Source organism: Ranitomeya variabilis, chromosome 2 (assembly GCF_051348905.1).
Source record: "Ranitomeya variabilis isolate aRanVar5 chromosome 2, aRanVar5.hap1, whole genome shotgun sequence".
In the NCBI taxonomy this organism is placed as follows: Eukaryota; Metazoa; Chordata; class Amphibia; order Anura; family Dendrobatidae; genus Ranitomeya; species Ranitomeya variabilis.
Genome location: NC_135233.1, coordinates 198,494,509 through 198,507,489, shown reverse-complemented (window position 1 = coordinate 198,507,489; position 12,981 = coordinate 198,494,509).

The following is a 12,981-nucleotide window of genomic DNA, read 5'->3' as shown; positions in this document are numbered from 1 at the left end:
CTCAATCTACTGACTTTTAAAGAATCATTTACATTTTGAAAACTGTATCTTAAGGCATAATTTTAAAGGTCACAAATATATGACCCAATCTCACAGTTCAGCGATCTAGGTTACTTTATGCGATTATTTTTAAAATATTGAAATCTCGACACAGTTTTCATTCTGTGACCACTCTAGTAGGAATTCTACCTACAAGGTTAATCCTCATTCTCCTTTTCTCTTGTTCCAACTCATACAAAGAGTCTGGGCCTACTAACGGTAGGCAATTCTAATACAGGGTTAATCCCCGTTTTGCTTTTCCCCCCTGAGGAAGGCTCAAGGATTCCTGGCCTCAATCAACCCTGCTTCGCGCACTAAGCCTACTTCCCCTCCGGGAAACAACATCACCTGAATATATTATCTATCTTATAATATCAACAGACTCCATTTCTTTAGAATTACCCATATTCTGTATGTACTTACTCTGATTTACTCTACAAACATGATAGTCAATTCTTCAAATCTAATCCATTATCATAAGACTATCACAGTTGTCTAAATTTTGTCTGTTAAACTTGTGCAATGTCTTTTGTTAACTGTATTGCTTTCATACTAGATGATCCCTTTAAGAGCTTCATACCCACGAACTTTCCCCCAAAAAGCGAAGGAGAATCCTTTTGATAAGGATTTCTTCAAGAGGACGTTCGGTACTTTAAAAAAGTTTGGACCATAGTTTTACTTAACTACTGTTTTCTTGCTGCAAGTATTCAATCCTGTTATAGTCAACGACTGTTACGGTTATTGTTTTATTATTTCAGTCTAGCTACTAAAAAACCACAACACTAATTACACTTCTCTTAATTGTAGTTAATTGTCTGTCTCCCTCTTAATTCCACTTTATAATTGGTACATTTCTCAACTAATTAGCCCATTCTAGAACTCTAATTAAGAACCTAACTTAAAATGAGCATAAATCTTATGACCTATAATATAAGAGGACTAAATAATCCCAATAAACGCTTCACGATTAAAAAAGAAATTATTAAAGCCCACATGGATATAGTCTGCCCTCAAGAGACAAAATTTAAAACCAATGACCATCCTGTTTTCACGGTAAAAAATTTCCCCCACTGTTTTGAATCCACCAATTGAATAAAAAAGGCCGGGGTTTTAACCATGATCAAAGATACTTTCTCCTTTGAGTTCCTGGACGAAATTAAAGACACCAAAGGAAATTATCACATCTTGGTCTGTAACTTGAACAATCATACTTACACCATCGTTAACGTTTACGTTCCAAACAAGGTGCACATGAGATTTCTAAAATTAAACAAATTAGCAACATCAAAAAAAAGGAACTCTACTAATTATTGGAGATTTTAACATAATCCCAGATGGACATCTAGACTCCACTTCACCAAGCAGATACAAATCAACCACTTTAAACAACTGGTTGTTCAGTAACGAACTATTTGATGTGTTTCGATGTTTAAACACAACCTCAAAGGAGTTCACCCACTTTTCGGACGTTCGTCATTCTGTCTCTAGAATTGATCTCATTGTCACAGACGTATTCTTGATCCCCAAATTTAAATCAATACCCATAGAACCAAAGACGATATCAGATCATGCCCCAGTTTTTTGTGAAATAGTTGATGGCCCAACAATAAAAAATCAATTTCTATGGAAAGGCAACGCTTCTATAATTCTTAATCCTAACAACAAAAAAAGAAATCTCCTCTGCCATCGAGAATTACCTCAAAGAAAATAATACGGACCTTCTCAAGCCCTTCACATGCTGGTTGGCACATAAAGCTGTCTTAAGAGGAGTTCTAATTCAAATCTCGAGAACGAAATAAGCCAATAGAGCTAAAATTAAAGAGCTCCGGTCCCTAATAAAACTAAAAGAATCAGCCCAAACTAATTGCACAACTCCATGTCCCTTAATACAATCTGATCTTAGAAGCCTAAGACAAGAATTAAAAGCGGTCATTTTTTCTTTCTATGACCCAGCGACTAAGTCTTCTAAATTCAAACTTTATACCTCCTTAAATAAACCATCTAAATATATGACAAATAGATTTTAAAAAATGAGGCTAAGGAGTAGAATTGATAAATTCTTTCTAAAAAAAATATTAGTCTAATGCATCCTAAGGACATTGTCAACTTGTTCGCTGAGTATTGTTCAAAATTATACAACATCAAATGAGTTAATCCCTTGCCTCAACCCAACAAACAAGAAATAGAATTCCTTCTTTCAACTGTTGATCTCCCCAAATTAGCACAGGATGACATAGATACCCTCACATCCACTTTCACCTCAGAAGAAATAATTGAAACCATCAAAGAGTTAAAGCCCTTTAAATCCCCTGATCCCGACGGATTCATTAATGAATATTAAAAAGCCTTTAACGAAATACTAGCCCCCCATCTTGCACAAATCTTCAACTCAGCAGCTTCAGCTGGAAATTTCCCAGAAGAGATGCTCGAGGCGACAATTATCCTTATACCAAAACCTAACAGTGACCCAATTCAAATAGCTAACTATAGGCCGATCTCTTTAATCAACACTGACGGAAAAATCGATTCCAAAATTATAGCCTATAGACTTAATGCTATTCTTCCAAAGTTAATTCAATAAAGATCAGATTGGATTTATAAAAGGCAGAATCTATGGATGGAACTAAGAGGGTCAATAATTAAAATGATTTCTTAAAAAAAAAAATCGGTTCCACTATTATCTCATTAGATGCCGAAAAGGCGTTCAACCGCCTAAATTGAGACTACCTTTAAACCACACTCCATAAATTCGGATTTAACTCTCATTGTTTATCCTCAGTCAAGGCATTGTATTCAAACCCAAAGGCTAAAATATATGCCAATAATCATCTCTCAATCCCTTTTCATATCTCAAACGGTACCAGACAGGGGTGTCCCCTTTCCCTAATACTGTTCATTTTTGCTATGGAGCCATTGGCACAATCAATTAGAGACAATAAGAAAATTACCGGAATCCATTCCTCAAACAGAGAATTTAAAATCGGCTTATATGCCGATGATATTGTCCTAACCCTGTCTGATCCAATTAACTCCATCCCTAGACTCCAACATCAACTTCTTCTCTTTTCCAAAATCTCATACTTAAAAATTAATGAATCCAAATCAAAAATTTTACACTTCATCCTAAATGAATTACAAATTAATGAAATAAAACAAATCTCCTCATGGAGCTGGGCTGAAAACGATTCTACTTATTTGGGTATAAAAATCACTAGAGATATCAAATACCTAACCCCAACCAATATGGACTCCCTTTTGAAAACGATTGCCAAAGACTTAAGGGACCGTAAAGATATTCATTCTTCCCAAGATACTCTACATATTCAGATCTCTTCCTTTAATATTATCAAAATATTTAGAATTGAGAGTCCTCAGTGGTTGATACCTTTTAATTGCTCACTGAAAAGATGGTAACAAATTGGCTAACATGGTACCAAGATATATATCTTTCCTGTATTTTAATAATATCAGTATCGTACTTAAACAGCCTTCAATCTACACTCAACTCTTATATCTGGAGAAACAAGGAGAGAACTGTCACTAATATTTTATTCAAAAGTAAAAATGTTGGAGGTGCCGGACTACCAAACATCTCGGCGTATTATTACGCGAACTTGATAAAGCAGAACTTTTATTGGTGGTCTCAAAATGAAACTCCAGCATGGTTGGATTTAGAGTTAACCTTCAACAACAACATCTCACCTAGCTCAATCATAATAAACCAACTTCTGAACAAGAACGACTATTATAGTACACAACCCATATCTCAGGCCTCAGCCTGGAAGAAATTATCCAAACCAAAGAAAGGGTTGCTCAGGTTCAACTTATTAAAAAAATGTACGTCTTCCATTCATTTTATCTCTTAACAAACAATTGCTGGACCCCATCTGGACAGAATTCTGGATGAAAAAATTAAGAAACATCCATGATGGTAAAGATTGCATTTCTTTTGGTTTTATAAAATCCCAATTTAATGTTCCCTCATCGGCCTTTCTTCAATTTTTGATATTAAAAGATCAAGTAAAACACTTCATTAGCAAAAACCCCAGCTCTCTGAACCGGTAGCTAACCTTATTTGTAATATTGGTCGTAAGGTCTACTGGAGTCTGAATTACATATACAATTGGTTTAACAACAACACAGAGTTTGTCAAATCATCTAACATGTCAAAATGGGAATCTGAATTCCACGCAACAATTGACCCAGAAGGCTGGGAACAATCAATTTCTCTTACATACTCATCTACTATATCCATGTCGCTTCAAGAATCTTACCACAAGCTTCTAACTAGATGGTATTACACCCCAGCTAGACTGTTTCAAATTAACCCAATGCACTCATCTATATGTTGGAGGAATTGTGGTCAATACAGCAGCATGATACATATTTTCTGGAACTGCCCAAGAATCCAGCTTGCTTGGGTAGGAACATGATGCCATTCTTCCTTTTGCATTACTGTCCTTGGTTCCCAAGTCCCCTAATGACTTGACCAAGAAATGAAGATATTTGATTCTCACTATAAAATCTTTCCTTTAGCCTTCATTGGGGGACACATCACTTCTCTTGTTTAGGGGGTGGATGTCTTGGCTTTGCTCTTACTACTTTTTTTGCACAAAATGAATAGCTAGATGTCAGCTGCCAAGGTATATAAAGTTGGGGAAGACTCCGCTTTTTTTTTCTAAGATGTATCCTTAGTTGGGAGCATATAACCCATAGTTCTTGTGTCCCCCAATGATGGCTACGAGAAAAGGTTATGCAGTGACTACCAAAAATCTTCATTTTTTTTGCTGTATACAATGTGCTAGCCTGCCAGTCTCCAGGTAGATATTTGCCATCTAGTGATATTTCATGAATGCTTCTGCTTTGTTTCAACATCTTTAAAGGGATTTAAAAAAAAAAAAAAAAAACATTATGAAAGTCACTGAAAATGCAGTGATCTGTTATTCAAAGGCCTAAGGCAGGCAAAGTGGCTGAGGGATCACAGACAGGGAAAAATCTAGGTGCACAGTCCGGCCCCTGTGTACCAAAATCTCAGGTAAAAACTTCAAATGGTGATTAAAGATGAACAAAGCAGATTTCTTCACTAAAGGTATCAATGTAATCAGTATTAAATCGCCATGTCTTTACTTTACAAAATTATCCTGACAAATTCTCTTTAATTTGACTTCATCCTCCCAACAACCAGAATAGTGCATTGGTCAAAATCACTCCTTTCCTAAAATGAAAATAAATGTTAAATGGGTTATTCTCAAGTTTTCTCTGGACTGACTCGGAGCTATGCAGTTTCCTTACTAACCGGTTTATGGCAGGACGGGCTCTCCTCCGTGGCTGACAGTTGTGATTAGTAGTTTTAAAACCAAAAAAGCTCAGCACAAGTTCTGCTGTAAGACATTCAGGTATGAGGAGTCTGTTCAGAGTCCACACTGCAATCACTGTAATTGCATACTGAGATAACAGGGCATTTTAATAAGCACTCAGTTCCAGGCTGCGAGAGCCATTAGGAGACCTGATCTGGGAGAAGATGATGAGGACTAACTATTTTGCAAGACTTATAACAGCAGCTTGTCAGGAGCTGAGTAGAAGAAAGCCGAGTAGCTAATTAATGTGTGGTAATTAGTGGACTGAAGAGGAGACAAGGATGTTAAAAGTTAATCACTTTCCTGAAATGTAACTACTCTCTGCCAGGGTCTGGCCATGTGCTAGTGGCTGAGCGCCATGGAAATCAGCTGTACACTAAGAAAGATAGAAGCTTTAATTGCAGGAGAATGACAACCGAAAGAGTAAGTCAATTGCAAACTTGCTTATTTTCATGCTGTCTATCTAAAGCAGCACTCTGGCATTAATTATTTCAGTGCTGGAGTGGTGCCACTAATGCAAGTTCCCGAGCAAGTAATACACTTACCAGCCACTGTATTCAGCTGTTCGTGGCGCTTCTCTGGTATCAGTCCTCTATCTTGTGACTGCAACTTCTGACTGACCAGAAGAAAGAAGCGACGGTCACAAGCTCTCAGTGTAAGTCTGAGTAAGGACTTCCAGCTCACTCAACAAACACTAGAGTGATCCAGCAGCTCACAATCTGCAGCAGACGACCAGAGCAGCACCGAGAACAGAAGATGGCAGCTGGAAAGTATATTACTTGTTTAATTTCATGATAATTAAAGCAATGTTAAGAACTTAAGAATACCCCTTTATTATTGCTACCTTCGTAAATGCCCAAAGCTATAAAAATGTATGCGTGAAGATGATTTCTGAAAATAAAATCAAAGTTGTATATTGGGGCCCTTTCACGTTCTGTTTTTGTGCATGTTCGTTGGTCCCATCGAGGCTTACGTTCAGAATTCCCCACAAAATGGGATTCGAGCATATGCACTAACGTGCATCATTGATGTGCATCATTTTCAGGCACCTACACCTACTTAAGACGAACATCTAGATGCAGTCTACTACATGTGTGTGTCCGCTTCAAGTAGGTGAATGCACATGAAAATTGTGCAGAGCGCACGTTGACTCTGTCGGCGCAAAAGCCCGAATCCTGTTTTGTGTATGGTGGGGGGGGGTTTGGACATAAGCCCCAACAGGACCAACGAACGTGTGACAAAGCGCAGTGTGAAAGGGCCCTTATCTAAAAATGGCATCCACTTCTCCCACACTCCTCGCCATGGCAACAAACATGGTGGAGGAGTGAGCTTTCTCCTTTCTTCCAACTGTACCTTTAACCCAATCCCACCTCTACCCTCCCTTACCCTCCCTTCTTTTGAAGTCCACTCTGTCCGCATCTACTCCCCCTACAACCTCTAAATGGCCGTCATATACCGACCTCCAGGCCCGACCACTGCCTTTATTGACCAATTCTCCACCTGGCTCCTTCACTTTCTCTCTGCTGACATTCCCACCATCATCATGGGTGACTTCAACATCCCCATTGACACCCACCATTCAGCAGCCTCCAAACTCCTGTCCCTTACTTCATCTTTTGGACTTACTCAGTGGTCCTCCTCAGCCACCCACACAGACGGACACACATTAGACCTGGTCTTCACCCGTCTCTGCTCCCTATCTAACTTCACAACCTCCCCTCTCCCTCTATCTGACCACCATCTACTCACTTTCTCATCCCTGTCCTCCTCACCTGTCACCCATGCCCATCAACGGGTGAATACCAGGTCTAATGTATGTCCGTCTGTGTGGGTGACTGCGGACGACCACTGAGTAAGTCCAAAAGATGAAGTAAGGGACAGAAGTTTGGAGGCTGCTGACTGAAGGGTATCAGTGGGGATGTTGGAAGTCACCCATGATGATGGTGGGAATGTCAGCAGAAAGTGAAGAAGCCAGGTGGAGAATTGGTCAATAAAGGCAGTGGCCAGGCCCGGAGGTCGGTATATGATGGCCACTTGGAGGTTGTAGGGAGAGTAGATGCGGACAGAGTGGACTTCAAAAGAGGGGAGGGTAGAGGTGGGATTGGGTTAAAGGTGCAGTTTGAAGAAAGGAGAAGACCCACTCCACCAGTCTGTTGCCGGGGCGAGGGGTGTGGGTGAAGTTGAGTTCGGCATAACAGCGCAGCAGGGGAGGCAGTGTCAGAGGGTGTTAGCCATGTTTCTGCAAGGCCGAGGAAGGCAAGCTTGTGAGAGAAAAAGGTCATGAATCACATGAAGCTTATTGCAGATTGAGCGGGCATTCCAGAGTGCTCCAGAGAGGGAGCAGGGGGGTGGGTGTCAGGGGCACGGGTTTTATGTTGGAAAGATTGCAGTAGTTCTTATTAGATAGGGAGCGGTAGGAGGGGGTAGTAATGGGAGGTATGAGCTGTGGGGATCCAGGGTTGGGAGATATGTTTCCAGCAGTAAGAAGCAGAGAAAGGGAGAGCAGGTGGGAGGAGAGAGGCCGGCTTGTTTTATGTTTTATTAGGACAGACTTGAGGTGGAGGAGCAGGTCAGCAGAGGAGGACAGGTGGGTAGGTAAGAAGGAAGGGGAGATGATTATTGATATAAATTTCACTTTTTGCATTGAAGAACTGAAATAAATTAACTTTTTGATGATATTCTGATTTTGTGAGAAGCACCTGTAAGCATAAGAAGTAAATCATGAACTGATGTTATATCCGCAGCGGGCTAACGCTTGTACAATGGTAGGAAGGACCCTTTCCCACAAGAGATGGACCTTATTTGAAACCGCCTCTAAACAAGTCCTTAGTGCAGACATACGACGTCCAAATTATTTTGTGTTTTGGTAATTCAGACAAGTTCTCAAACCTAGGCTCACTCATCCTGGAGAAAATAAAGGCGATGGTACTACCATGTGCAAATAAATGAGGGTACAGCACAAGATCTTTAAAATTATATTTGTACACCCGGACTGCAACAGAGACAGGGACGAGCTTCCACATAAAGGCACGACTATCAGCCCAGAGGCCTTGCCCTTTGAGACCACATTTACAAAGTGCATTTACCTGTTCTGCCTCCTCTCCACGCTGTAAAGCTTGTAGTACCGAGAGCCCACCATGGATGGCAGCAGTGTCAAAACCAGGAACAGTGCATTATTGTTGAAGGCAGACTAGCTGGCTGTTGACCGAAGAAGTGTCGGCCCCAGACCACTTGACGGGGAAGAGAAGGCTGAGATCCCCGAGTCCATATGTCAGATACAGGTCCCTCAGCTAAGTGTCCACCCTGGATGGCTTGACCGGCCCAGGAGTTCCCAGTGGGGACATGGAAAAGCACTGGAAGGTGGGATAGGCCTTATAATAATAATTTTATTTCTATAGCGCCAACAAATTCCGCAGCACTTTACATTTTAGAGGGGACTTGTACAGACAATAAGACATTACAGCATAACAATCACATAAATCCACACATACCAAGAGGAATGAGGGTCCTGCTGTTTGCAAGCTTAATCTATGAGGAAATACAGGAGACACGAAAGGTGGATGGTCACAATTGCTTTCGTTGTTCTGACCAGCCATAGTGTAAGAAATCAGGTGTTCTTGTACTGCTGCATGATCCAGTTATCAGCCAGAATATGGAAAAGTACAGACACAGAGGGCTAATTAAATGCATTAAGCATGTGAGAACATGATACGAGGATCCTGGTTATGAAGAAAATTTTGAATGGGCAACACAGGGATAGTTAGATTAAAGTGTTGAGGCGATAGGCCAGTCTAAACAAATGCGTTTTTAGGGCACGCTTAAAACTGTGAGGATTGTGAATTAATTGAATTATCCTGCGTAGTGCATTCCAAAGAATTGGTGCAGCACATGAAAAGTCTTGGAGACGGGAGTGGGAGGTTCTGATTATTGAGGATGTTAACCTCAGGTCATTAGCAGAACGGTGGGCACAGGTAGGGTGGTAGACAGACGAGGGAGATGTAGGGTGGTGCTGATCCGTGGAGTGCTTTCTGGGTGAGAATGATAAGTTTATATTGAATTCTGGAGTGGATGGGTAACCAGTGCAATGACTGGCACAAGTTAGAGGCATCAGTGTAACGGTAGGTGAGGAATATGATCCTGGCTGCAGCATTCAAGACAGATTGGAAAGGGGAGTTTGGTAAAAGGGAGGCCGATTAATAGAGTTACAATAGTCCAGATGAGAATGAATAAGAGCAACAGTAAGTTTTTGCAGAGTCGAAAGTAAGAGGTTAAATTGAAGAAATGTTTTTGAAGTGTAGATAACAAGAGCGAGCCACTGATCGGATGTGGGGTGAAGGAAAGCTCTGAACAAAGTATGAGCCCAAGACTGTGGGCATGTTGTAGAACCACACACAGAAATGGCAATGTCAGGCATAGATAGGTTAGTAGAGGGAGGACATGCAAGGAGTTCAGTTTTTGACCGGTTCAGTTTCAGACAGAGTGAGGACATGATATTAGAGACAGTGGTAAGACAATCACTGGTGTTTTGTAATAACAGGGGTGATGTCAAGAGTAGAGGTGTATAATTGGGTATCATCAGCATAGAGATGGTACTGGAAACCAAATCTACTGTGTTTGTCCAATAGGGGCAGTATACAAAGAGGAGGGGGCCTAGGACTGATCCTTGCGGAACCCCTACAGTAAGGGGAAGGTGAGAGGCGGAGGAACCAGCAAGATACAGTGAAGGAGCGGTCAGAGAGATAGGAGGAGAACCAGGAGAGAACGGTGTCCTTGAGGCCGATGGAGGGGAGCATAGTGAGGAGCTGATGATCCACAGTATCGAATGCTGCAGAGAGATCCAAGAGATAATTCTAGCATGGAGTAGTGACCATTAGGGTACTGTCACACTATACGATTTACCAACGATCACGACCTGCGATACGACCTGGCCGTGATCGTTGGTAAGTCGTTGTGTGGTCGCTGGAGAGCTGTCACACAGTCAGCTCTCCAGCGACCAACGATGCCGAGGTCCCCGGGTAACCAGGGTAAACATCGGGTTACTAAGCGCAGGGACGCGCTTAGTAACCCGATGTTTACCGTGGTTACCAGCGTAAAAGTAAAAAAACCCAAACCGTACATACTTACATTCCGGTGTCTGTCCCCCGGCGCTGTGCTTCTCTCCACTGTGTCTGCGCCAGCCGGAAAGCACAGCAGTGACGTCACCGCGTTACCGCTGTGCTCGCTTTCCGGCTGGCCGGCGCTCACAGTGCAGAGAAGCAGAACGTCGGGGGACAGACACCGGAATGTAAGTATGTACGGTTTGTTTTTTTTTACTTTTACGCTGGTAACCAGGGTAAACATCGGGTTACTAAGCGCGGCCCTGCGCTTAGTAACCCGATGTTTACCCTGGTTACAAGCGAACGCATCGCTGGATCGCTGTCACACACAACGATCCAGCGATGACAGCGGGAGATCCAGCGACGAAAGAAAGTTCCAAACGATCTGCTACGACGTACGATTCTCAGCAGGGTCCCTGATCGCTGCTGCGTGTCAGACACAGCGATATCGTATGGATATCGCTGGAACGTCACGGATCGTACCGTCGTAGCGACCAAAGTGCCACTGTGTGACAGTACCCTTAGATTTAGCTGCTAGTAGGTCATTAGAGACTTTAGTGAGGGCAGTTTCAGTGGAGTGTAAAGAGCGGAAACCAGATTGAAGAGGGTCGAGAAGAGTATTATCTGATAGATAGCGGGTAAGATGGGAGTGGACCAGGCGTTCGAGGAGTTTAGAGATGAAGGGAAGATTAGAGACAGGTCTATAGTTAGCGGCACAGTTTTGGTCTAGGAATGGTTTTTTAACTAATGGATGTATGATGGCATGTTTAATTGAGGATGGAAAATTACCTGAAGAGTTTGAAAATTTTTGTTGAGTGGTGACAGCAGGGGAAATGGACTAGAGGAGATGTGACAGGATAGGGTCACTGGTGCAAATGGTCAGGCGAGAAGATGCAAGGAGCCTGATCACTTCTGTGACTGGTTCAAAGTCAGCATGAGCGAGGTGCAGAGGGGGAGGGAGGAAAGTGCATGGTATGCAGGGAGAAAGTTTCCTGTCGGATATGGTCAGTTTTTTCATGTAAAAGAAATATAATTTGCCAGGTGGTCAGCACGCAGATCCGCGGTTGGGGCCTGCACTCTTGGCTTGAGTAGGGAATGAAAAGTGTCAAGATGTTTAGAATTCCTGAATAGTGAGGCGATGAGGGTGTTGAAATAGGTTTGTTTCAGAGGTGAAGGGCAGAGTTGCATGTTTTAAAGGGAACCTGTCACCCCCAAAATCAATCGTGAGGTAAGCTCACAGTCATCAGGGGCTTATCTACAGCATTCTGTAATGCTGTAGATAAGCCGCCGATGTTACCTGAAAGAGGAGAAAAAGACGTTAGATTATACTCACCCAGGGGCGGTCCCGCTCCGATTGGCGTCTCAGGTCCGGTACAGCGCCTCCCATCTTCATTCCATGACATCCTCTTCTGGTCTTCACGCCGCGGCTCCGGCATACTTTGTCTGCCCTGTTGAGGGCAGAGCAAAGTACAGCAGTGCACAGGCGCCGGAAAGGTCAGAGAGGCCTGGCACCTGCGCACTGCAGTACTTTGCTCTGCCCTCAACAGGGCAAAGTACGCCTGCACCGGAGCCGCGGCGTGAAGTCCAGAAGAGGACGTCATGGAAGGAAGATAGGAGGCGCCGGAGCGGACCTGAGAAACCCATCGGACCAGACCGCAGCGGGACCTCCCCTGGGTGAGTGATCTAACCATTTTCTTCTTTCAGGTAACATCGGGGGCTTATCTACAGCATTACAGAATGCTGTTGGTAAGCCCCTGATGACTGTGAGCTTACCTCACCATCGATTTTGGGGATGACAGGTTCCCTTTAAGCATAAAATTATAATGGATGAAATCTTCAGGTAGATTGGATTTTCTCCACAGATGTTCGGCACACCTGGAGCACCGCTGCAGGAAACGTGTTTGCAGTGTGTGCCAGGATTGTCACCATCTGTGCCAAGTTGTTCTTTGTATAGGAGGTGCAGCTTCATCCAGAGAACGTTGCAGGGCTTCATTATAATGTTTCAGTGCAGAATTAGGACGAGAGGGAGGAGATAGGGGCCAATGATGACTTCAAGTTTTTCACAAGTTTCTGGGTGTTAACGTCCTGTGTATTTCTAGACAGGTAGTTCTTGACAGAATGAAAGAAGGTTGTGGTCAGAGAACGGGAGAGGAGAGTTAGTAAAATCATGCAATGAGCAGAGCCGGGAGACCAGGTTGAGCGTTTCCATCTTCATGTGTAGGAGTTAGTATGCTGCGAGAGGCCAAAGGAGGAGGTTAAGAGAAAAGGTGAGTGGCAGATGGGGTGAGGGGAAAAGCAATGGGGATGTTAGTCACCCATGATGAGGGTGGGGATATCACCGTAAAGAAAATGTGGAAACCAGGTGGCAAAGTGATCCAGGAACTGATGGGAGGACAATACATAACCTCCACTTGTATGGAGAAGCGGGATGTAGTCTGACAGCATGGTCCTCAAAAGAAGGGAAGATAAGTGAGGGTACTAGGGTGATA